This window comes from Coregonus lavaretus, assembly GCF_964263955.1.
Source record: "Coregonus lavaretus genome assembly, chromosome: 25".
NCBI classification, from domain to species: Eukaryota; Metazoa; Chordata; class Actinopteri; order Salmoniformes; family Salmonidae; genus Coregonus; species Coregonus lavaretus.
In genome coordinates this window covers 37,393,191-37,418,084 of record NC_140012.1, presented here as the reverse complement: position 1 = coordinate 37,418,084, position 24,894 = coordinate 37,393,191, and positions in this window count along the sequence as shown.

Below are 24,894 nucleotides of genomic sequence, written 5' to 3'. Positions count from 1 at the left end.
TTTATATATTTTAAGACACATATTGATGTCATAATCAATGGTGCCACCTGTCAATGACTTTAGAGGGTGGGAAAATGATGATTTAAATGGTTTCACTGTCCAGATCCGTCTACACTTGTAAGAAATCCGGACACAATGCGTGCCTGACTACCTCCGGAGGTGATCAGGAAGATCACAATCAGATAACAATGCGTCTTTTAATCATCTAAACCTGTCTGAAAATGCGGGTACAATCAGAATGTGGAAAAGATCAGGACAAAGGATGCATGTTAGAACCAGGTATAAATGTTCAACATAAGCCCATGAAGACAGCATACTCATAGAGAGATAAATAGTGTCAGAAACATGGCTGTTTTGTTGAAATGATGATGGAATTGTACATAAAGTATCTAGCAGTGGAGGCTCCTCAGAGGAAGAAGAGGAGGACCATCCTCAGTGAATTTCATAAAAATTAAAACAGTGAAACATTAAAAAAGTGATCCTTTTTAGATAAAACTATACTAAATATATACACGTCACCAAATAATTAATTAAAACACACTGTTTTGCAATTAAGGTTTACAGTAGCCTCAACAGGACTCTGTAGGGTAGCACCATGGTGTAGCCGGAGGACAGCTAGTTTCCGTCCTCCTCTGGGTACATTGAATTCAATAAAAAACATAGGAGGCTCGTGGTTCTCACCCCCTTCCATAGACTTACACAGTAATTGTGACAACTTCCGGAGGGCATCCTCTAACCTATCAAAGCTCTTGCAGCATGAACTGACATGTTGTCCACCCAATCAAAGGATCAGATAATGAATCTAGTATTAAAAGCATAAGCAGTGGCGGCTCCTGAAAAAATTCTCAGGAGGGGCAATTTTTCTGATGATTTAGGTGACCTACACACATTTTAAAAAAGATATGTCCAGCAACAACATGAAGACAGGGGCAGCATATAAGTCAATACCAGAAGCATTTATTGACTGATCTGGGGAGATGGATTCCAGTTTCTGTGACAGATTATAAATAATCTCTGATGCCTTTGTTATATTAGCTTTTGGTTGAATGTACTGTCGTAGTAAATATATAATGTTATAGCTTGGTCTGACTAAAATCTTGTGCATGACCCATTTTGTGTTGGGCCTTTGTATTCAATACAATGAACAAGAGTCCTATCTTGTCAGCCTTGTCAGCAGGTGGCTAAGGATAACACCCACGCCATAGGTCTCTCAGTTCTTCCAACTCACGAGTTCTTGCCCTGAGGACACACACACACACACCCACACACACACACACACACACACACACACACACACACACATCATCACTGATAAACACACACACACACACACACACACATCATCACTGATAACAAACACACACACACACACACACACACACACACTGATAACAAACACACACACACACACACAAATCCTCTTCTCTTAGGCTGAACATCTGAAGACAGAGAACCCGACTCAGAGCCAATGCAACAGTGACACTAGCCTGGAGGTGACCTCGCCCAACTCATCAGGACCAATCAGAAGATCAGAACTACTAGATTCAACCTACTTCATTTTATTGTATAAAATGTCAGCACACAATGTTTAGGGGCTCTTCTGATAAACTCCCTACGAGTTTGACGAACGGGTCCGTGCACGCGATTCCAGATATCTTTACCTCTGAATAAACTGCCTTATATTATACAATTATCCACCTTGTCCAAAAGTCTCTACTTGGTCTCCGTTCTCCAGTAAACTTGTTTTATCAACAATAGTAAGGTTCAATGACACAGAAAGCAGTTCAATGTCGGGGTACAGAGTCGCTCTCTTACCAGGATCGCGGTCCGCTCTGACCAGGGTGAAGCCGGCCGGCTCCACCTCTCTGTCCGGGACTCTGTCATCCAGCCAAGTCTCCCAGCTGTATTGGGATTCCGCTGCCAGCAGCGTTTTCATTATTTAGTCCGTTCGTAGCGGGTATGTACACGATCAACAAGATCAGTCCAAAACCGAAGATCAGTCCAAAGCAGAATGTTTGCAGAATGTTTGTAAACTAAGTCTACAAATTAAAAACATAAAATAACGCCACACTGCAGGTCGCAACATAGACGCTGCTAGCCGCCATTGTCTTAGTTACGTTCAACGTTACGTCACGTATGACGAAAGCGCGTAAGTGCATGCCCACAGACACCCATAGAGAATGTATTGAAAGCTTTGAAATGTGAAAAAAATAGATTTTACATGACAGGCTATGAGAGACTTCTGGGCGATTTTCAACCTGACTGAAATCGCCCAAAAAACGGGCGGGGCCATTTGAAGCACGACTTTAGCCTGATTTGACATTTAGTGGCTGGCAGATCAGACGTGAACAATGATAACTGCTGTTGCCGTGATATAATTGATTAGAAAAAAAATCCCTTCCTTTTCCCGTTTGGCAGTGCGTCGCCCATATCGCCCTATTGAACAAGCCGTCCCTGAGCATAAGCTACAGCTAGCTAGCACTGCATTGCATACAATCTGGTGAGTAGTTGACTCAAAGAGAGAAAGACAGTAGTTGAACAGATATTAAAAAGTATATTTCTTCATGAATGAAGGAGAAGCAAGAGAGAGAAGGTGAGAGAAATAGCTACATTTTGTAGTTTTTTCACTTTCACTTTTACTTACTTAGCTAGCAAATGCAGCTAGCTCGCTAGTTTCGCATACTCAAACACCCGGCTCAAACAGAGAGGGATTCTATGTTACCTAGTTGGCAATGGCTATCCAACACTGGAACTCTTCCAAGTCAAGGTAAGCTTTTGGTTTTATTAATTTATTGCCACCGGGGCTCGCCGGTGTAACTACTAAACTGCTTGCTAACTGTACACTGTACTGCATGATTGTAGCGGGTTTACTAACGTGTTAGCTCTAGTAGCTATGTTGTTGACTTGACGTTAGCTAATATGGTGACAACGATGTAGCCTGTGTGTAGCGGTTAGTGGTTATGATATTAAGGTTTGGCTTGTAAAGGTTTTTTTGCCTGGTCACAGACCGCTGATGTGTTGTGCACTGAAGTCCACAAGCGAAGGGAAAAGGTTAGAGGAGGAGAGCGCATAGAGGCGAGAAGGAATTATACAACGATCTGGCTGCAATGAAAGTGAAATGTTTGTGTGTGATCAGGGGTGTATTGATTCCACCAATTCTGTTGCAAAACGTTTCTTAAACGGAAGCAAACAGAACGAAACGGGGATAAATATACCTGAATTTGTCCAATAGAAACTCTCATTTGCAACTGTTGGACTAATTATTACACCCTAGATGCAGGCTAGATGCAGGCAAGATTGTGCAAGGCTGTATTGAATGTTTCAAGGTCTGTCACATTGAATCCTCAAATTTCTCTCGACCTGTGCACCTACAGTGCCTTGCAAAAGTATTCATCCCCCTTGGCGTTTTTCCTAATTTGTTGCATTACAACCTGTCATTTAAATGGATTTTTATTTGGATTTCATGTAATGGACATACACAAAATAGTCCAAATTGGTGAAGTGAAATGAAAAAAATAACTTGTTTCAAAACATTCAAAAAAATGTATAATGGAAAAGTGGTGCCTGCATACGTATTCCCCCCCTTTGCTATGAGGCCCCTAAATAAGATCTGGTACAACCAATTATCTTTAGAAGTCACATAATTAGTTAAATAAAGTCCACCTGTGTGCAATCTAAGTGTCACATGATCTGTCACATGATCTCAGTATATATACACCTGATCTGAAAGGCCCCAGAGTCTGCAACACCACTAAGCAAGGGGCACCACCAAGCAAGCGGCACCATGAAGACCAAGGAGCTCTCCAAACAGGTCAGGGACAAAGTTGTGGAGAAGTACAGATCAGGGTTGGGTTATAAAAAAATATCAGAAACTTAGAAACATCCCACGGCGCACCATTAAATCCATTATAAAAAATTTAAAGAATATGGCACCACAACAAACCTGCCAAGAGAGGGCCGTCCACCAAAACTCACAGACCAGGCAAGGAGGGCATTAATCAGAGAGGCAAAAAAAAAAAAAAAAGATAACCCTGAAGGAGCTGCAAAGCTCCACAGCAGAGATTGGTGTATCTGTCCATTGGACCACTTTAAGCCGTACACTCCACAGAGCTGGGCTTTACGGAAGAGTGGCCAGAAAAAAGCCATTGCTTAAAGAAAAAAATAAGCAAACACGTTTGTTGTTCGCCAAAAGACATGTGGGAGACTCCCCAAACATATGGAAGAAGGTACTCTGGTCAGATGAGACAAAAATTGAGCTTTTTGGCCATCAAGGAAAACGCTATGTCTGGCGCAAACCCAACACCTCTCATCACCCCGAGAACACCATCCCCACAGTGAAGCATGGTGGTGGCAGCATCATGCTGTGGGGATGTTTTTCATCGGCAGGAACAGGGAAACTGGTCAGAATTGAAGGAATGATGGATGGTGCTAAATACAGGAAAATTCTTGAGGGAAACCTGTTTCAGTCTTCCAGAGACTTGAGACTGGGACGGAGTTTCACCTTCCAGCAGGGCAATGACCTTAAGCAAACTGCTAAAGCAGCACTCGAGTGGTTTAAAGGGAAACATTTAAATGTCTTGGAATGGCCTAGTAAAAGCCCAGACCTCAATCCAATTGAGAATCTGTGGTATGACTTAAAGATTGCAGTACACCAGCGGAACCCATCCAACTTGAAGGAGCTGGAGCAGTTTTGCCTTGAAGAATGGGCAAAAATCCCAGTGGCTAGATGCCAAGCTCATACAGACATACCGCAAGAGCCTTGCAGCTGTAATTGCTGCAAAAGGTGGCTCTACAAAGTATTGACTTTGGGGGGGTGAATAGTTATGCACGCTCAAGTGGTAGGCATGTTGTGTAAATCAAATGATACGAACCCCCAAAAAAGGCAACAAAATAGGAAAAATGCCAAGAGGGGTGAATACTTTCGCAAGCCACTGTACATTGTAAACTTTAATTCATGGGCTAGGTTGTAGCAACCTTGATGGGTATAGGGAAAAATGTTGTATCATGTAGTAAGTAGCCTAAACCTATCCATGTTACATTGAGCTGGATGAATGGAATATGAATGACAGTCATCCAATATGCTGTAATAGAAATAAGACCATGCTCATAAAACACATAAACGGCACAGACCGCCATCTAGCATACCTCTATTTAGTTGTCAAGTCGACAGGAAATTGAGTGGGGCCCTGGAAAACTTTGATGACTCATTAGAGTGGTCTATGAAAAGTACATAGCCTTGAAAATATTATCCAACATAATGTTTATTGGTGTTTCACATGGTAGGATCACCAGCCGATTGGTCAGAAGTTCATCAATCACAAATTATGACACTATTGTAGCGTACTACTGAATTTGTAGTGTTTTCTCACTGTAACAACATGGCTGTATACTATAAGTGACAACTGAAATGACAACGTAAAGAGGGAAAGTGCATTCCCAAACTTGACCAGAATTGAACTTGATGTTAAATTTTTTTGACCTAACAGCTTTAAGGGCCCCCAATGAAAATGTTTAAGTACTTTGTCTAATGAACAGGAAACTATTAAGACAGCAAAGGCATCAACACCGTCATCCTAAAGGAAAACACTGGAAACTCTCAAGCACCATTATTAGCAATTGTAACAAGTATTGATGTTATACCCATCAAACATAAACCCATCATTCAATTTGCTTGAAAGTTGAAACAACATACAACTATCTTTCAGCTGCTCAGAACACTCCAATGTCGCACAGAGAGTTTCTTTCCAAAGTCCATTAGACATGTTCTTGTTCTGAAGCGAAGCAGCAGAGGCTTCCTGAATCAGACCTGAGAGAGCCTGTCTCAGCACACTCTTGTGGTAGAGGGCCCACCTGCTGACATTCTGGCAACTGAGTTCCACACTTGACAAATGGTTAATCTGTGGTTTACACTGACGGATGACTTTTAAACGGGAACACCTGGAAAACTAGAAAATCCATGAGAGTCCTGTCATTCTAGCTATCGAAATGTGAAATTTACAGCTAAGAGCGTTCTGGATGGTTTGGAGGCCCTAGAGGAGGATCCAGGGAGAGGGGAGCATTGTGAGGTTAAGGGATTCTAGGTCACACAAGGGAAATAGCAGGGATGCATGAAAGACATACATGTATGATTATGCAATTAGCTTGGTTCTCAAAAAAATTACTGTATATGTATGTGTATGTATGTGTATCTTTCGTGGGAGTTGGGTTCAAAGTGGATGTCAAATTAATCTTAATTTTGTAAATGTAGCCAAATTACTTTGAATATATTTGTATCATATCATATGTGGATTTCTCAAATAAATGGTAACGTTAACCCCAACTGACAAACCTTGAACATTACTGAGGACCTACTATCCTTACAAAGTCTATAGTATACATGGAATGGAAGGGCTGGTACCCCAACTGTAGAGTATACCCTCTCTCTCCTGGGATGACCACTTTTCCATCTTAAAGGTAGACTCAGCGATATGACTTAGATGCAGAAAGTAAACAGCATAGTGGGTCAATTTCAGCAACAACTAAGAGCGTTGAAGTGCGAGGCTCAAATTCTCAGCTGTTTTCAATACCCGGGACCACCCATATGTCACTTCCGTCACACTTCCGCGTTGTCTCCGCGCTGCTGTGCTGTTTGTTGCTACTTGGCTACCTGCCAAAATGTTTGCTTTTTACTTTTAATAACCGTTTAATCAAACGTTGTATTTAACACATTTCTCAATGTCTTAGTTTTGTCTAGTAAGTACAGGTAGTAGTGTTGATCCCCCGCACAGTCCCTGCAGCCGGACAATTTTCTCATGGCTTCTGGAAAGAAATGCTATCAGCATGCTCAACCGGTGTCGCTCATTCAGCCGATATAAACTTTCAACCAGTTTTCCCCGCTAAGCAAGGAGTCTGAGTCTTCTCAGGTCTCTCCTCTACCCGTTATGGGGTCTGAGCCTCCCACCATTAGCTCTGACAAATTGAAAACCCTAGTCATTGGTGACTCCATTACCCGCAATATTAGACTTAAAAAGAATCATCCAGCGATCATACATTGTTTACCAGGGGGAAGGGCTACCGACATAAAGGCTAATCTGAAGATTGTGCTGGCTGTGGATAAAACTTGCATGTGTAGAGAGTATAGGGATATTGTTATCCACGTCGGCACCAACGATGTTAGGATGAAACAGTCAGAGGTCACCAAGCTCAACATAGCTTCAGAGTGTAACTTAGCCAGAAAGATGTGTCAGCATCGAATAATTGTCTCTGGCTCCCTCCCAGTTAGGGGAGTGATGAGCTCTACAGCAGACTCGCGCAACTCAATTGCTGGTTGAAAACTGTTTAATGTCCCTCCCAAAAGATTGAATTTGTGGATAATTGACCCTCTTTCTGGGACTCACCCACAAACAGGACCAAGCCTGGCCTGCTGAGGAGTGACAGACTCCATCCTAGCTGGAGGGGTGCTCTCATCTTATCTATCAACATCTGGTTACACTAGTGACCATATCCCCCGCGCATCTCGCAAAGGCGGAGGTGTTGCTAACATTTATGACAGCAAATTTCAATTAATTAAAAAAAGACTGCGTTTTCATCTTTTGAGGTTCTAGTCATGAAATCTATGCATCCTATTCAATCACTTTTTATAGCTACTGTTTACAGGCCTCCTGGGCCGTTTACCGCGTTTCTCACTGAGTTTCCTGAATACCCATCGGGCCTCGTATTCATGGCAGATAATATTAACCGGACTTGAACCCGATCAAACATTTCTGGAGAGACCTGAAAATAGCTGAGCAGTGACGCTTCCCATCCAACATGACAGAGCTTGAGAGGATCTGCAGAGAAGACTGCGAGAAACTCCCCAAATACATGTGTGCCAAGCTTGTAGTGTCATACCCAAGAAGACTCTAGGCTGTAATCGCTGCCAAAGGTGCTTCAACAAAGTACTGAGTAAAGGGTCTGAAAACTTATGTAACTGTGATATTTAAGTTTTGTATTTTTTATAAATTTGCAAAAATGTGAATGGCTTCCGTAGTTTCATAGCCCCACACTGTCTTCAGTTAATCAGCACCGTTAGCATTCGTCATCGCAGACGCTCGTTGATGCACGCGAGCAGTGTGGAGGAAATTATTGAATAACACGAATGTGCAACGTGGCCGGTCTAGTTAAGGTCTTAGGAAAAACACTTGCACATTTGAGTAAGCTTGTTGCATGTGCATTGGAATAATTGTATGACGTCTTTAAAGAAAATAAAAACTTGCACTTTTTAGTAACAAAGTAGTAAGTAAAGGGTCTGAATACTTACACTACCGTTCAAAAGTTTGGGGTCACTTAGAAATGTCCTTGTTTTCCATGAAAACATACATGAAATGAGTTTGAATAGGAAAAATAGCAAAATGCATAGGAAATGTAGTCATTGACAAGGTTAGAAATAATGTTTTTTTATTGAAATAATAATTGTGTCCTTCAAACTTTGCTTTCGTCAAAGAATCCTCCATTTGCAGCAATTACAGCCTTTCAGACCTTTGGCATTCTAGTTGTCAATTTGTTGAGGTAATCTGAAGAGATTTCACCCCATGCTTCCTGAAGCACCTCCCACAAGTTGGATTGGCTTGATGGTCACTTCTTAAGCTGCTCCCACAACAGCTCAATAGGGTTGAGATCAGGTGACTGTGCTGGCCACTCCATTATAGACAGAATACCAGCTGACTGCTTCTTCCCTAAATAGTTCTTGCATAGTTTGGAGCTGTGCTTTGGGTCATTGTCTTGTTGTAGGAGGAAATTGGCTCCAATCAAGCGCCGTCCACAGGGTATGGCATGGCGTTGCAAAATGGAGTGATAGCATTCCTTCTTCAAGATCCCTTTTACCCTGTACAAATCTCCCACTTTACCACCAACAATGCACCCCCAGACCATCACATTGCCTCCACCATGCTTGACAGATGGCATCAAGCACTCCTCCAGCATCTTTTCATTTGGGCTGCATCTCACAAATGTTCTTCTTTGTGATCCGAACACCTCAAACTTCGATTTGTTTGTCCATAACACTTTTTTTTCCAATCTTCCTCTGTCCAGTGTCTGAGTTCTTTTGCCCATCTTAATCTTTTCTTTTTATTGGCCAGTCTGAGATATGGCTTTTTCTTTGCAACTCTGCCTAGAAGGTCAGCATCCCGGAGTCGCCTCTTCACTGTTGACATTGAGACTGGTGTTTTGCGGGTACTATTTAATGAAGCTGCCAGTTGAGGACCTGTGAGGCATCTGTTTCTCAAACTAGACACTCTAATGTATTTGTCCTCTTGCTCAGTTGTGCACCGGGGCCTCCCACTCCTCTTTCTTATCTGGTTAGAGCCAGTTTGCGCTGTTCTGTGAAGGGAGTAGTATACAGCGTTGTACGAGATTTTCAGTTTCTTGGCAATTTCTCGCATGGAATAGCGTTCATTTCTCAGAACAAGAATAGACAGACAAGTTTCAGAAGAAAGTTCTTTGTTTCTGGCCATTTTGAGCCTGTAATCGAACCCACAGTTGCTGATGCTCCAGATACTCAACTAGTCTCAAGAAGGCCAGTTTTATTGCTTTTTTAATCAGCACAACAGTTTTCACCTGTGCTAATATAATTGCAAAAGGGTTTTCTAATGATCAATTAGCCTTTTAAAATGAGAAACTTAGATTAGCAAACACAACGTGCCATTGGAAACACAGGACTGATGGTAGCTGATAATGAGCCTCTGTACGCCTATGTAGATATTCCATTAAAAATCAGCCGTTTCCAGCTACAATAGCCATTTACAACATTATCAATGCCTACACTGTATTTCTGATCAATTTGATGTTATTTTAATGGACAAAAAAATTGCTTTTCTTTCGAAAAGAAGGACATTTCCAAGTGACCCCAAACTTTCTACAAACCTGTTTTTGCTTTGTCATTATGGGGTATTGTGTGTAGATTGATGAGGGAAAAAATCTATTTAATCAATTTTAGAATAAGGCTGTAATGTAACAAAATGTGGAAAAAGTAAAGTTGTCTGAATACTTTCTGAATGCACTGTATGTTAGCTTAGTAGCTTGGAAAGACAGTACCATGCAATATTGAAAAGCACTCGCTACTGCTCGATCAGCCTACTTTCCCACCCTGATTGAGGAGAATAACAATCCAAAATGTATTTTTGATACTGTCACTGAGCTATCTAAAAAGCAGCATTCCCCAAGTGAGGATGGCCTTCACTTCAGCAGTGATGAATTCGTGAACTTCTTCCATGAAAAGATCATGATCATTAGAAAACAAATTACGGACTATTCTTTGAATATGTGTATTTCTCCAAAACTCAGTTGTCCTGAGTCTGCACAGAAATGCCAGGACCTCGGATCAATGGAGACCCTCAAGTTTTTTAATCCTGTATCTCTCGATACATTCACAAAAATAGTCATGGCTTCTAATCCTTCCAGCTGTCTACTGGAACTTATTGTTACGAAACTACTAAAAGAGACACTTCCTGTGCTTAGCCCTCCTATGTTGAACATAATAAATGGCTCCCTGTTTACCAAACTCACTAAAATTGGCTATTATAGAGCCTCTCCTGAAAAAGCCAAACCTTGACTAGGAATATATTTTTTTAAACCATCAGCCTATATATCGAATCTCTCATTCCTCTCAAATAATTTTCAGAAAGCTGTTGCTCAGCAACTTACTGCCTTCCTGAAGGCAAATAATGTATATGAAACGCTCCAGTTTGGTTTTAGACCCCATCATAGTATTGAGACCGCACTCGTGAAGATGGTAAATTACTTTTTAATGGCTCTGCGTGTCAGCGTCTGGGTGAAGTGGTGAAACGGAATCAGGCGCAGGACACAGAACTGAGAAAAGTATGGCTTTACTAAACACAAAGTAAACCATATCAAACCCTCCACGCAGGGAAGAGCAAAACAACAGCTCAACAGACGACGTGACAACAAACAATCACTCACAAACCCAGTAGTGAAAACAGAGGTAATATAGGGAAACCAATAAGCCTAATGAGTAACAGGTGTGAATAATAAAGACAGGACTAGTGTGACACAGAAACATAGATCGGTGGCAGCTAGTACTCCGGTGACGATGAACGCCGAAGCCTGCCCGAGCAAGGAGGAGGGGCAGCCTTGGCTGTATCCGTGACACTGCGTCTGTCCTCGTCCTCCTAGACCTTAGTGCCGCTTTTGACACCATCGCTCACCACATTCTTTTGGAAAGATTGAAAACCATAAATGGTCTCCTCGGACAAGTTCTTGCCTGTTTTAGGGCTTATCTGTCGGAAAGATATCAATTTGTCTCTGTGGATGGTTTGTCCTCTGACAAATTCGGTGTTCCTCAAGGTTCCGTTCTGGGACCACTACTGTTTTCACTATATATGCTACCTCTTGGTGATGTCATTCGGAAACACAATGTCAACTTTCACTGCTATGCAGACGACACACAGCTGTACATTTCAATGGAACATGGGAAGCCCCAAAATTGCCTACCCTGGAAGCTTGTGTTTCAGACATAAGGATGTGGATGTCTGCAATATTTTTACTTTTAAGCTCAGACAAAACAGAGATGCTGGTTCTAGGTCTCGAGAAACAAAGAGATCTGCTGTCGGATCTAACAATGAATCTCAATGGTTGTACAGTCGTCTCAAATAAAACTGTGAATGACCTCTGCATTACTCTGGACCCTGATCTCTCTTTTGACGAACATATAACAAATATTTCAAGAGCAGCCTTTCCCATCTTCGTTAACATTGCAGAAATCTGAAATGGTTTGTCCAAAAATTATGCAGAAAAGCAAATACATGCTTTTGTCACTTCGAGATTATACTACTGCAATGCTCTACTCTCCGGATACCCAGATAGGGCATTAAATAAACTTAATCTAGTGCTAAATATGGCTGCTAGAATCTTGACTAGAACCCCAAAATTAGATTATATTACTCTAGTGCTAGCCTCTCTACACTGGCTTCTTGTTAAGGCTAAGGCTGATTTCAAGATTTTACTGCTAACCTACAAAGCATTACATGGGCTTTCTCCTATTTATCTCTCTGATTTGGTCCTGCCGTACATACCTACACGTACGCTATGGTCACAAGACGCAGGCCTCCTTACTGTTTTAAGCAAACAGCTGCAGGGCTTTCTCCTATAGAGCTCAATTTTTATGGAATGATCTGCCGATGATGTGAGAGACGCAGACTCTGTCTCAACCTTTAAGTCCTTACTGTAGACTAATCTCTTCAGTAGTTCCTACGATTGATTGTAGTCTGGCCCATGGGTGTGAAAGTGAACGGCAAGGCACCGGAGTGACGAACTATCCTTGCTGTCTCTGCCTGGCTGGCTAAATCCTCTCTCCACTGGGATTCTGTGCCTCTGACCCCATTACGGAGGCTGAGTCGCTGGCTTGCTCGCGCTCTCTCATGCCGTCCCTAAGAGGGGTGCATCACATAGGCTTTTTTGCTATACTCGACCTGAGTGGGTCAAGTCACTGACGTGATCCTCCTTCCTGTCATTGAGATCGTGCGGTGGGGGAGATCTTCGTGGGCTATACTCAGACTTGCCTCAGGGTAGTAAGTTAGCGGGCTGTTGATGACCCTTTGGTGGTGTGGGGGCTGTGCTTTGGCTAAGTGGTTGGGGTTATATCCTACCTGGTTGGCCCTGTTCGGGGGTAACTTTGGACTGGGCAACAGTGTCTCCCAACCCCCCCCTGTCTCAGTCTCAAGTATCTATGCTGCAATAGTCTATGTGTCGGGGGCTAGGGTCAGTCTGTCATATCTGGTGTAATTCTCCTGTCATATCTGGTGTCCTGTGTGAACTTAGGTATGCTCCCTCTAATTCTCCCATCTCTCTCTCTCTTTCTCTCTCCCGTCCCGGAGGACCTGAACCCTAGGACCATGCCTCAGGACTACCTGGCTTGATGACTCCTGGCTTTCCCCGTCTCCAGTCCACCTGGTCGTGCTGCTGATCCAGTTTTTACTGTTCTGCTAACGGCTATGGGACCCTGACATGTTCACCAGTCATACTCCCCTGTCCTGGACCTGCTGTTTCGACCCTCTCCCTCCCTCTCTCTCCCTCTCTCTCCCTCTCTCTCTCTCTCTCTCTCCCTCTATAACCAATGTCATTATTATTTGACCCTGCTGGTTATCTATGAACGTTTGAACATTCAAATCAAATCAAATCAAATTTGATTGGTCACATACACATATTTAGCAGATAATATTGCAGGTGTAGCGAAACGCTTGCATCTTGAAAAAACTATCTGGCCTTAATGGACATGTACTCTTATAATCTCCACCTGGCACAGCCAGAAGAGGACTGGCCACCCCCCAGAGCCTGGTTCCTCTCTAGGTTTTTTTCCTAGGTTCCAGCCTTTCTATACATTTTTCCTAGCCACCGTGCTTCTACATCTGCATTGCTTGCTCTCTGGGGTTTTAGGCTCGGTTTCTGTATAAGCACTTTCTGACAACTGCTGATGTAAAAAGGGCTATATAAATAAATTTGATTGATTGATTGATTGGTTCTGTGGCTACCACGCTGTAACATCTCAATATCTGCGGTGGTGCTCATGGCAATGTCATGTAAAACATGTAAAATGTTGGTCCCATGTTTATTGAACTGAAATAAAAGATCCCAGAAATGTTCCATATGCACAAAAAGCTTATATATCTCTCAAATGTTGTGCACAAATGTGTTACATCCCTGTTAGTGAGCATTTCTCCTTTGCCAAGATAATCCATCCACCTGACAGGTGTGGCATATCAAGAAGCTGATTAAACAGCATGATCGTTATACAGGTGCACCTTGTGCTGTGGACAATAAAAGACCACAAAAAAACAAGGGAGCGTGCAATTGTTTTGAGGGAGCGTGCAATTGGCATGCTGACTGCAGAAATGTCCCCAGAGCTGTTGCCAGATAATTGAATGTTAATTTCTCTACCATAAGCTGCCTCCAACGTCATTTTCGAGAATTTGGCAGTACGTCCAACCGGCCTCACAACCGCAGACCACGTGTAACCATGCCAGCCTAGGACCTCCAAATCCAGCTTCTTCACCTGTGGGATCATCTCACACCAGCCACCCGGACAGCTGATGAAACTGTGGGTTTACACAACCGAATAATTTCTGCACAAACTGTCAGAAACCGTCTCAGGGAAGCTCATCTGCATGCTCGTCGTCCTCACCAGGGTCTTGACCTGACTGCAGTTTGGCGTCGTAACCGACTTCAGTGGGAAAATGCTCACGTTCGATGGCCACTGGCATGCTGGAGAAGTGTGCTCTTCACGGATGAATCCTGGTTTCAACTGTACCGGGCAGATGGCAGACAGTGTGTATGGGATCGTGTGGGCGAGCGGTTTGCTCATGTCAACGTTGTGAACAGAGTTCCCCACGGAGGAGTTGGGGTTATGGAATGTGCAGTCATAAGCTACAAACAATGAACACAATTGCATTTTATCAATGGCAATTTGAATGCACAGAGATACCGTGATGAGATCCTGAGGCCCATTGTCGTGCCATTCATCTGTCGCCATCACCTCATGTTTCAGCATGATAATGCATGGCCCCATGTCGCAAGGATCTGTACAAAATTCCAGGAAGCAGAAAATGTCCCAGTTCTTCCATGGCTGCATACTCACCAGACATGTTACCCATTGAGCAGGTTTGGAATGCTTTGGATCGACGTGTACAACAGTGTGTTCCAGTTCCCGCCAATATCCAGCAACTTCACACAGCCATTGAAGAGGAGTGGAACAACATTCCACAGGCCACAATCAACAGCCTGATCAACTCTATGCAAAGGAGATATGTCACTCTGCATGAGGCAAACGGTGGCCACACCAGATACTGACTGGTTTTAAGGTATCTGTGACCAACAGATGCACATCTGTATTCCCAGTCATGTGAAATCCATAGATTAGGGCCTTATATGAACTGTAACTTTGAAATTGTTCATATTCTTTTCCTATTTTTCCCACTTAATCCAGGCTCAGACATGTTGGAGTCCTTGTACAATATCACAGGTACATTTAGTTTTGTTGGCTTGTTAATGTAAGATCCATGGAGCCCATTCCGACGGTTCTTCAAGGTTAACTGAGGTCGAAATAAAGCATCTCCCTCTCTTTAAAACTTTATTTTACTACCCTCACCTTACCATAACAAACCAGCTTCTTTCTGTTGGCACTGTGCATCAGTGGAGCGGTAAGGGTTTATAATTCCTTGCAATAAACGGCAATTAACATGATCACTTGTGCGGTTGGCCACAGAGATTTGTGTGATGAGTTGCTAAGGTGAGTAATCAGACTGACGGAGAGACTCCGGAGTGGAATAATAACAAGACTTTCCATGGAAAGAATTGAACAGGTCAGAACATAACATCCTTTGAACTGAAGGAACACTACAGAGCAGAGCAGAGCTGCTGCATCCACAGCAGAGGTGTCATCAAGACGATGGGAGAATAGGATGGCCACCTAGGTGGGTCTCTCATAGGGAGGGAAAAACCCACAGACAAGAGCCAGGAAACACACTGTAAAGAAGTACAGTACCAGTCAAAAGTTTGGACGCACCTATCACTCAAGGTTTTATTTTTATTTTTTTACTATTTTCTACATTGTAGAATAATAGTGAAGACATCAAAACTATTAAATAACACATATGGAATCATGTAGTAACCAAAAAAGTGTTAAACAAATCAAAATATATTTTGTATTTGAGATTCTTCAAATAGCCACCCTTTGCCTTGATGACAGCTTTGCATACTCTTGGCATTCTCTCAACCAGCTTCACCTGGAATGCTTTTCCAACAGTCTTGAAGGAGTTCCCACATATGCTGAGCACTTATTGGCTGCTTTTCTTTCACTCTGCGGTCTGACTCATACCAAATCATCTCAATTGGGTTGAGGTCGGGGGATTGTGGAGGCCAGGTCATCTGATGCAGCACTCCATCGCTCTCCTTCATGGTAAAATAGCCCTTACGCAGCCTGAAGTGTGTTGGGTCATTGTCCTGTTGAAAAACAAATGATAGTCCCACTAAGCCCAAATCAGATGGGATGGCGTATCACTGCAGAATGCTGTGGTAGCCATGCTGGTTAAGTGTCCCTTGAATTCTAAATAAATCACAGACAGTGTCACCAGCAAAGCACATCCACACCATAACACCTCCTCCTCCATGCTTTACGGTGGGAACTACACATGTGGAGATCATCCGTTCACCCACATCGCGTCTCACAAAGACACAGCGGTTGTAACCAAAAATCTCAAATTTGGACTCCAGACCAAAGGACACATTTCCACCGGTCTAATGTCCATTGCTCGTGTTTCTTGGCGAAAGCAAGTCTCTTCTTATTATTGGTGTCCTTTAGTAGTGGTTTCTTTGCAGCAATTCGACCGTGAAGGCCTGATTCACACAGTCCCCTCTGAACAGTTGATGTTGAGATGTGTCTGTGACTTGAACTCTGTGAAGCATTTATTTGGGCTGCAATTTCTGAGGCTGGTAAATCTAATGAACTTATCCTCTGCAGCAGAGGTAACTCTGGGTCTTCCATTCCTGTGACGGTCCTCATGAGAGCCAGTTTCATCATAGCGCTTGATGGTTTTTACGACTGCACTTGAAGAAACTGTCAAAGGTCTTGAAATGTTCCGTATTGACTGACCTTCATGTCTTAAAGTAATGATGGACTGTCGTTTCTCTTTGCTTATTTGAGCTGTTCCTGCCATAATATGGACTTGGTCTTTTACCAAATAGGGCTATCTTCTGTATACCCCCCTACCTTGTCACAACACAACTGATTGGCTCCAACGCATTAAGAAGGAAATAAATTGTCACGAGGTGAGGTGTATGTGTAGTGAAAGTCAGGCGCAGGACACCGAGGCTCAGTCCAACAGAGTTTACTCAAAAATCCAAAAGGAAGCGGTAAACAAACAACCTCAACAATAAGAGGCGAGCATTTACGCAACATGCGTAAAACACTAAAATAACAAACAAGAAGCAAAACACGCAGCACAACGACAGGCGAACAACAACACACAATCCTACTAAGCAAAAGGACAGAACTTATAGGACAGGTGATCAATACACAATTGGACACAGGTGTGACAGACAGACAAAAGCAATCACACACAGAAACATAGATCGGTGGCAGCTAGTACTCCGGGGACGGCGACCGCCGACGCCTGCTCGTACCAGGAGGGGAAGCAGCCTCGGCAGAATCCGTGACAGTACCCCCCCCTTGACGCGCGGCTCCAGCCGTGCGCCGACCCCGGCCTCGGGGACGGCCAGGAGGACGCGGACCCGGGCGCGTGGGATGCCCATGGTGAAACTCAGTCAGGAGGGATGGATCGAGTATGTCCCTCCTGGGCACCCAGCACCGTTCCTCCGGACCGTACCCCTCCCACTCCACGAGATACTGGAGACCACTCATCCGGCGCCTTGAGTCCAAGATGGTCCGGACCCTGTACGCCGGGGCCCCCTCGATGTCCAAAGGGGGCGGAGGGGTCTCTCCTATCTCATCCTCTTGGAGTGGGCCAGCTACCACCGGCCTGAGAAGAGACACATGGAACGAGGGGTTAATATTTTTATACTCTATAGGCAGTTGTAACCTGTAACACACCTCGTTCAATCTTCTCAGGACTTTGAAGGGCCCCACAAACCGCCGACCCAGCTTCCGGCAGGGCAGGCGGAGGGGCAGGTTTCGAGTCGAGAGCCAGACTCGATCTCCCGGTGCGTACACCGGTGCCTCACTGCGGTGACGGTCGGCGCTCGCCTTTTGGTGACGGATGGCACGCTGCAGATGGACATGGGCCGCGTCCCACGTCTCCTCCGAGCGCCGAATCCACTCGTCCACCGCAGGGGCCTCGGTCTGGCTCTCGTGCCACGGTGCCAGGACCGGCTGATACCCTAAAACACACTGGAAAGGTGTTAATCCGGTGGAGGAGTGGCGGAGAGAGTTCTGGGCCATCTCTGCCCAGGGGATATACCTCGACCACTCCTCCGGCCGGTCCCGGCAGTAGGACCTCAAAAACCTACCCACATCCTGGTTCACCCGTTCAACCTGCCCATTGCTCTCTGGGTGGTACCCCGAGGTAAGGCTCACCGAGACCCCCAACCGTTCCATAAACGCCCCCCAAACTCTGGAGGTGAACTGGGGACCTCGGTCAGACACTATATCCTCGGGGACCCCATAGTGCCGGAACACATGGGTGAACAGGGCCTCAGCGGTTTGTAGGGCAGAAGGGAGACCCGGCATAGGAAGGAGACGACAGGCCTTAGAAAACCGATCCACAACGACCAAAATGGTGGTATTCCCCTGGGAGGGGGGTAGATTGGTAACGAAATCTACCGAGAGGTGGGACCATGGTCGTTGTGGAACGGGCAGGGGATGTAGCTTACCCCTGGGCAAATGTCTAGGCGCCTTACACTGGGCACATACCGAGCAGGAGGAGACATAAACCCTCACATCCCTAGCTAACGTTGGCCACCAGTATTTCATGCTAAGACAGTGCACGGTCCGGCCAATACCTGGATGTCCAGAGGAGGGTGATGTATGAGCCCAATAAATAAGTCGATCACGAACCTCGAGCGGAACGTACGTCCGCCCCACAGGACACTCGGGGGGAGTAGGGTCGGTACGCAGTGCCCGCTCGACTTCCGCATCGACCTCCCAAACCACCGGAGCCACCAAACAAGACTCCGGCAATATGGAAGTAGGCTCGTTAGACCTCTCCTCTGTGTCATACCGCCGGGACAGGGCGTCTGCCTTAGCATTCTGGGACCCTGGGATGTATGTGATCTTGAAAACAAATCGGGTTAGGAACATGTTCCACCTAGCCTGACGAGGGTTCAATCTCCTAGCTGCCCGGATGTATTCCAGGTTACGGTGATCTGTCAGAATGAGGAAAGGGTGTTGAGCCCCCTCAAGCCAATGCCTCCACACCTTTAGAGCTTGAACAACGGCTAACAGCTCCCTGTCCCCAACGTCATAGTTGCGCTCCGCCGAGCTGAGCTTCTTAGAGTAGAAGGCACAGGGGCGGAGTTTAGGTGGCGCGCCGGACCGTTGTGACAGGACTGCCCCAATACCGGTCTCAGACGCGTCCACCTCTACTTGGAAGGGTAAAGAGGGATCCGGGTGCGCCAGCACGGGAGCCGAGGTAAACAGGTTCTTAAGTTTAACAAATGCCCTGTCCGCCTCAGCCGACCACTGCAAACGAACCGGACCCCCCTTTAGTAGAGATGTAATGGGAGCTGCAACCTGTCCAAAACCCCGAATAAACCTCCGGTAGTAATTAGCAAACCCCAAGAACCGCTGCACCTCTTTTACAGTAGTTGGAGTTTGCCAATTACGCACGGCCGATACCCGGTCTACCTCTATCTCCACACCAGACGCGGACAACCGATAACCCAAAAAGGAGACGGACTCCTGGAAGAACAGGCATTTCTCTGCCTTGACATACAAGTCATGCTCCAACAGTCTTCTCAACACTTGGCGCACCTGGGCTACATGCTCGGCTCGTGTAGCAGAGTACACTAGGATGTCATCGATGTAAACTACTACACCCTGCCTATGCATGTCCCGGAAAATCTCGTCAACAAAGGATTGGAAGACTGAAGGAGCATTCATTAACCCGTATGGCATGACGAGATACTCGTAATGACCCGAGGTTGTGCTAAATGCTGTCTTCCATTCATCCCCCCCCCTAATGCGCACCAGATTATACGCGCTCCTGAGATCTAACTTTGTGAAGAAGCGCGCGCCGCGTAATGACTCCGTCATCGTCGCAATCAGTGGAAGTGGGTAGCTGTATTTAACTGTAATCTGATTGAGACTACGGTAGTCAATACACGGACGCAATCCCCCATCCTTCTTCTTCACAAAGAAGAAACTCGAGGAGACCGGGGAAGTAGAAGGCCGTATGTATCCCTGTGCCAAGGACTCGGCTATGTACGTCTCCATAGCCGCTGTCTCCTCTTGGGACAGGGGATACACATGACTCCGTGGCAGAGCCGCTCCTGTTTGGAGATTTATCGCACAGTCCCCCTGTCTATGAGGAGGTAGCCGCGCTGCCCTCGATTTACTAAACGCAAGTGCTAAATCCTCATACTCGGGGGGAATGCGCAGTGCGGGCACTTGGTTCGGACTCTCTACCGAGGTCGCCCCTAAGGAAACACCTAGACATCTCCCTACACACTGGGCAGACCACTCCATAAGAGCCCTCTGTTGCCACGCTATGGTAGGATCATGGGTGCTTAACCAGGGAAGTCCCAACACCACGGGATACGCAGGAGAGTCAATCAGATAAAACTGAATGATCTCCTCGTGACCCCCCTGCGTTGTCATCGTCAGTGGTGCTGTGACCTCCCTGATCAGACCCGACCCCAACGGCCGGCTGTCTAAGGTGTGGACAGGAAACGGAGGTTCTACCGGCCGAAGGGGAATCCCTAACCTACCACAAAATGCCCGATCAATAAAGTTCCCAGCTGCGCCTGAATCTACTAGCGCCTTATGCTGGGAATGAGGTGCCACCTGTGGAAATCTCACAGGAATATTCATGTGACCAACAGAAAGCTCTGGGTGAGTGGGGCGCCTGCTCACCTGAAATGACTCCCCAGTGCGCGGCCTGCTGTCACCTCTCCCAAGAGACCCTCCCCAGCACCTGGCCGCGGTGTGCCCTCCACGACCGCAGGTGGTGCAGGGGATGGCTCCCCTCGGGTTCCCTCTCCTCCTCTCTCTAGCGCCAGCACCCCCGATCTCCATAGGAATAGGCTCGGAGGTGCTGGAGGGCGAAATGGACGACCCCCACTCGGGACGTCCGCGGGTGGCCAGCAGGGTGTCTAGACGGATGGAAATGTCCACCAACTGGTCAAATGACAAGTTGGTGTCCCTGCAGGCCAGCTCACGACGAACGTCCTCTCGTAGGCTACACCTGTAGTGGTCGCTGAGGGCCCTCTCATTCCACCCCGCATCCGCTGCTAGTGTCCGGAACTCCAGTGCGAACTCCTGGGCGCTCCTCTTCTCCTGTCGGAGGTGGAACAGACGCTCTCCCGCCGCTTTACCCTCCGGTGGATGATCAAAGACAGTCCTGAAGCGGCGGGAGAACTCCGCGTAGGTGATGGTGGCGGCGTCTATTCCCCTCCATTCGGCGTTGGCCCATTCCAACGCCTTGCCGGATAGACAGGAGATGAGGGCGGAGACGCTCTCGTATCCCGAGGGCGCCGGGTGTACAGTGGCCAGGTACAGTTCCACCTGTAGCAGAAATCCCTGACACCCGGCTGCAGAACCGTCATATGCCCCCGGGAGCGAGAGCCGAATACCACTGGGTTCCGGTGCTGAGAGAGGAGGACTGGCCGTTGGTGCTGGGATGGTGTGAGAGGGCGGGGCCACCTCCCGATTCATCAACCGGCGCAGTCTGTTGGACACCTCGTCCATGGCGACCCCGAGTTGCCGGATCATGGCGTCCTGGTAATTAAACCGGTCTTCCAGGGAATCGGGTATCGCCGCTGTTCCTGCTGACTTCATGGAGATGGTGTGTTGTTCTGTCACGAGGTGAGGTGTATGTGTAGTGAAAGTCAGGCGCAGGACACCGAGGCTCAGTCCAACAGAGTTTACTCAAAAATCCAAAAGGAAGCGGTAAACAAACAACCTCAACAATAAGAGGCGAGCATTTACGCAACATGCGTAAAACACTAAAATAACAAACAAGAAGCAAAACACGCAGCACAACGACAGGCGAACAACAACACACAATCCTACTAAGCAAAAGGACAGAACTTATAGGACAGGTGATCAATACACAATTGGACACAGGTGTGACAGACAGACAAAAGCAATCACACACAGAAACATAGATCGGTGGCAGCTAGTACTCCGGGGACGGCGACCGCCGACGCCTGCTCGTACCAGGAGGGGAAGCAGCCTCGGCAGAATCCGTGACATAAATTCCATAAATTAACTTTTAACAAGGCACACCTGTTAATTGAAATGAATTCCAGGTGACTACCTCATGAAGCTGGTTGAGAGAATGACAAGAGTGTTTAAAGCTGTCATCAAGGGTGGCTATTTGAAGAATCTCAAATCTCAAATATATTTTGATTTGTTTAACCATTTTTTGGTTACTACATGATTCCGTATGTGTTATTTCATAGTTTTGATGTCTTCACTATTATTCTACAATGTAGAAAATAGTAAAAAATTAAGAAAAACCATTGAATTAGTAGGTGTCTCCAAACTTTTAACTGGTACTATATATATTTTTTTATATATTTTCCTTCTTTATTATTTTCCCCTAACCCTACCACCCCTCCCTAATTGGAGTAAACTAATGGACAACAACTCTTAGGCTTCTAAGCTTATACATACTACAGTGGGGAAAAAAAGTATTTAGTCAGCCACCAATTGTGCAAGTTCTCCCACTTAAAAATATGAGAGAGGCCTGTAATTTTCATCATAGGTACACGTCAACTATGACAGACAAAATGAGATTTTTTTTTCCAGAAAATCACATTGTAAGATTTTTAATGAATTTATTTGCAAATTATGGTGGAAAATAAGTATTTGGTCAATAATAAAAGTTTCTCAATACTTTGTTATATACCCTTTGTTGGCAATGACACAGGTCAAATGTTTTCTGTAAGTCTTCACAAGGTTTTCACACACTGTTGCTGGTATTTTGGCCCATTCCTCCATGCAGATCTCCTCTAGAGCAGTGATGTTTTGGGGCTGTCGCTGGGCAACACGGACTTTCAACTCCCTCCAAAGATTTTCTATGGGGTTGAGATCTGGAGACTGGCTAGGCCACTCCAGGACCTTGAAATGCTTCTTACGAAGCCACTCCTTCGTTGCCCGGGCGGTGTGTTTGGGATCATTGTCATGCTGAAAGACCCAGCCACATTTCATCTTCAATGCCCTTGCTGATGGAAGGAGGTTTTCACTCAAAATCTCACGATACATGGCCCCATTCATTCTTTCCTTTACACGGAACAGTCGTCCTGGTCCCTTTGCAGAAAAACAGCCCCAAAGCATGATGTTTCCACCCCCATGCTTCACAGTAGGTATGGTGTTCTTTGGATGCAACTCAGCATTCTTTGTCCTCCAAACACGACGAGTTGAGTTTTTACCAAAAAGTTATATTTTGGTTTCATCTGACCATATGACATTCTCCCAATCCTCTTCTGGATCATCCAAATGCACTCTAGCAAACTTCAGACGGGCCTGGACATGTACTGGCTTAAGCAGGGGGACACGTCTGGCACTGCAGGATTTGAGTCCCTGGCGGCGTAGTGTGTTACTGATGGTAGGCTTTGTTACTTTGGTCCCAGCTCTCTGCAGGTCATTCACTAGGTCCCCCCGTGTGGTTCTGGGATTTTTGCTCACCGTTCTTGTGATCATTTTGACCCCACGGGGTGAGATCTTGCGTGGAGCCCCAGATCGAGGGAGATTATCAGTGGTCTTGTATGTCTTCCATTTCCTAATAATTGCTCCCACAGTTGATTTCTTCAAACCAAGCTGCTTACCTATTGCAGATTCAGTCTTCCCAGCCTGGTGCAGGTCTACACATTTTTTTCTGGTGTCCTTTGACAGCTCTTTGGTCTTGGCCATAGTGGAGTTTGGAGTGTGACTGTTTGAGGTTGTGGACAGGTGTCTTTTATTAATAATAACAAGTTCAAACAGGTGCCATTAATACAGGTAACGAGTGGAGGACAGAGGAGCCTCTTAAAGAAGAAGTTACAGGTCTGTGAGAGCCAGAAATCTTGCTTGTTTGTAGGTGACCAAATACTTATTTTCCACCATAATTTGCAAATAAATTCATAAAAAATCCTACAATGTGATTTTCTGGATTTTTTTTCCTCAATTTGTCTGTCATAGTTGACGTGTACCTATGATGAAAATTACAGGCCTCTCTCATCTTTTTAAGTGGGAGAACTTGCACAATTGGTGGCTGACTAAATACTTTTTTTCCCCACTGTATATACATTTTACGGACAGTATATTTTACATTAGTTATCATTTGTTTGTTTTTAGTTCCAGCCTTCAGCTACCCTCAACCCATCCCATCTATCTGAAGACCATCCAGTTCTATTTTTCCATATATTTTGCATATGAGCGAAAGACAGATTTCGCGACAGAAGCACATCCAACACAGCTGTTGATGAATTCTCAAATGTGAGAACAGACCTGTTGATGTTGTGGAAGTTATGATTCGTTTCCGTGTTTGTCTACAATTATAACCATATGTTTTCACTTAAGGTATGCAAGCAAACATCTTGTGAAACAGGCAGTGAGAAGTCTTTCATTACAGAATGTAAATTAAACACATGGAACTCATTAATTAAACAAGATACAAGCCTCAATCTTCCAGATATATAATAATACAAGCAGCAATAACTGTCCAGGCCTGAAAGAGAAATAAAAACAGGCACACAATGTGTACTGTTCTTTATGATTCACATTTATGTTCCAGATTTCTCCACTACAATAGGTTGTTTTGTTGGTTGCTTCAAAACAAAACAACATTATGTGTTCTGGATAACACTTAAACCCTCTAGTAACAAGGCATACAAAACATTATCATAATAATCAAATAACACAATCACTTCACAGCTAATGTCAGCTTATGGCAACTGATGTTTCACTGTCTGACACAAACTGTTATTAAAGACAGTTGGCTTTAACAGTATGCTGCTAGCCATAATAGTAACCGTTGGCTAATAGTAGCTGCAAGCCAAAAGAGTAACCGTTGGCTAACAGTAGTTGCTAGCCAAAAGAGTAACCGTTGGCTAACAGTAGTTGCTAGCCAAAAGAGTAACCGTTGGCTAACAGTAGCTGCTAGCCAAAAGAGTAACCGTTGGCTAACGGTAACTGCTAGCCATAACAGTAACTGTTGGCTTACAGCACGTTGGCCATATAGTGGCCCTAAACAATGGTGTATCTGATGA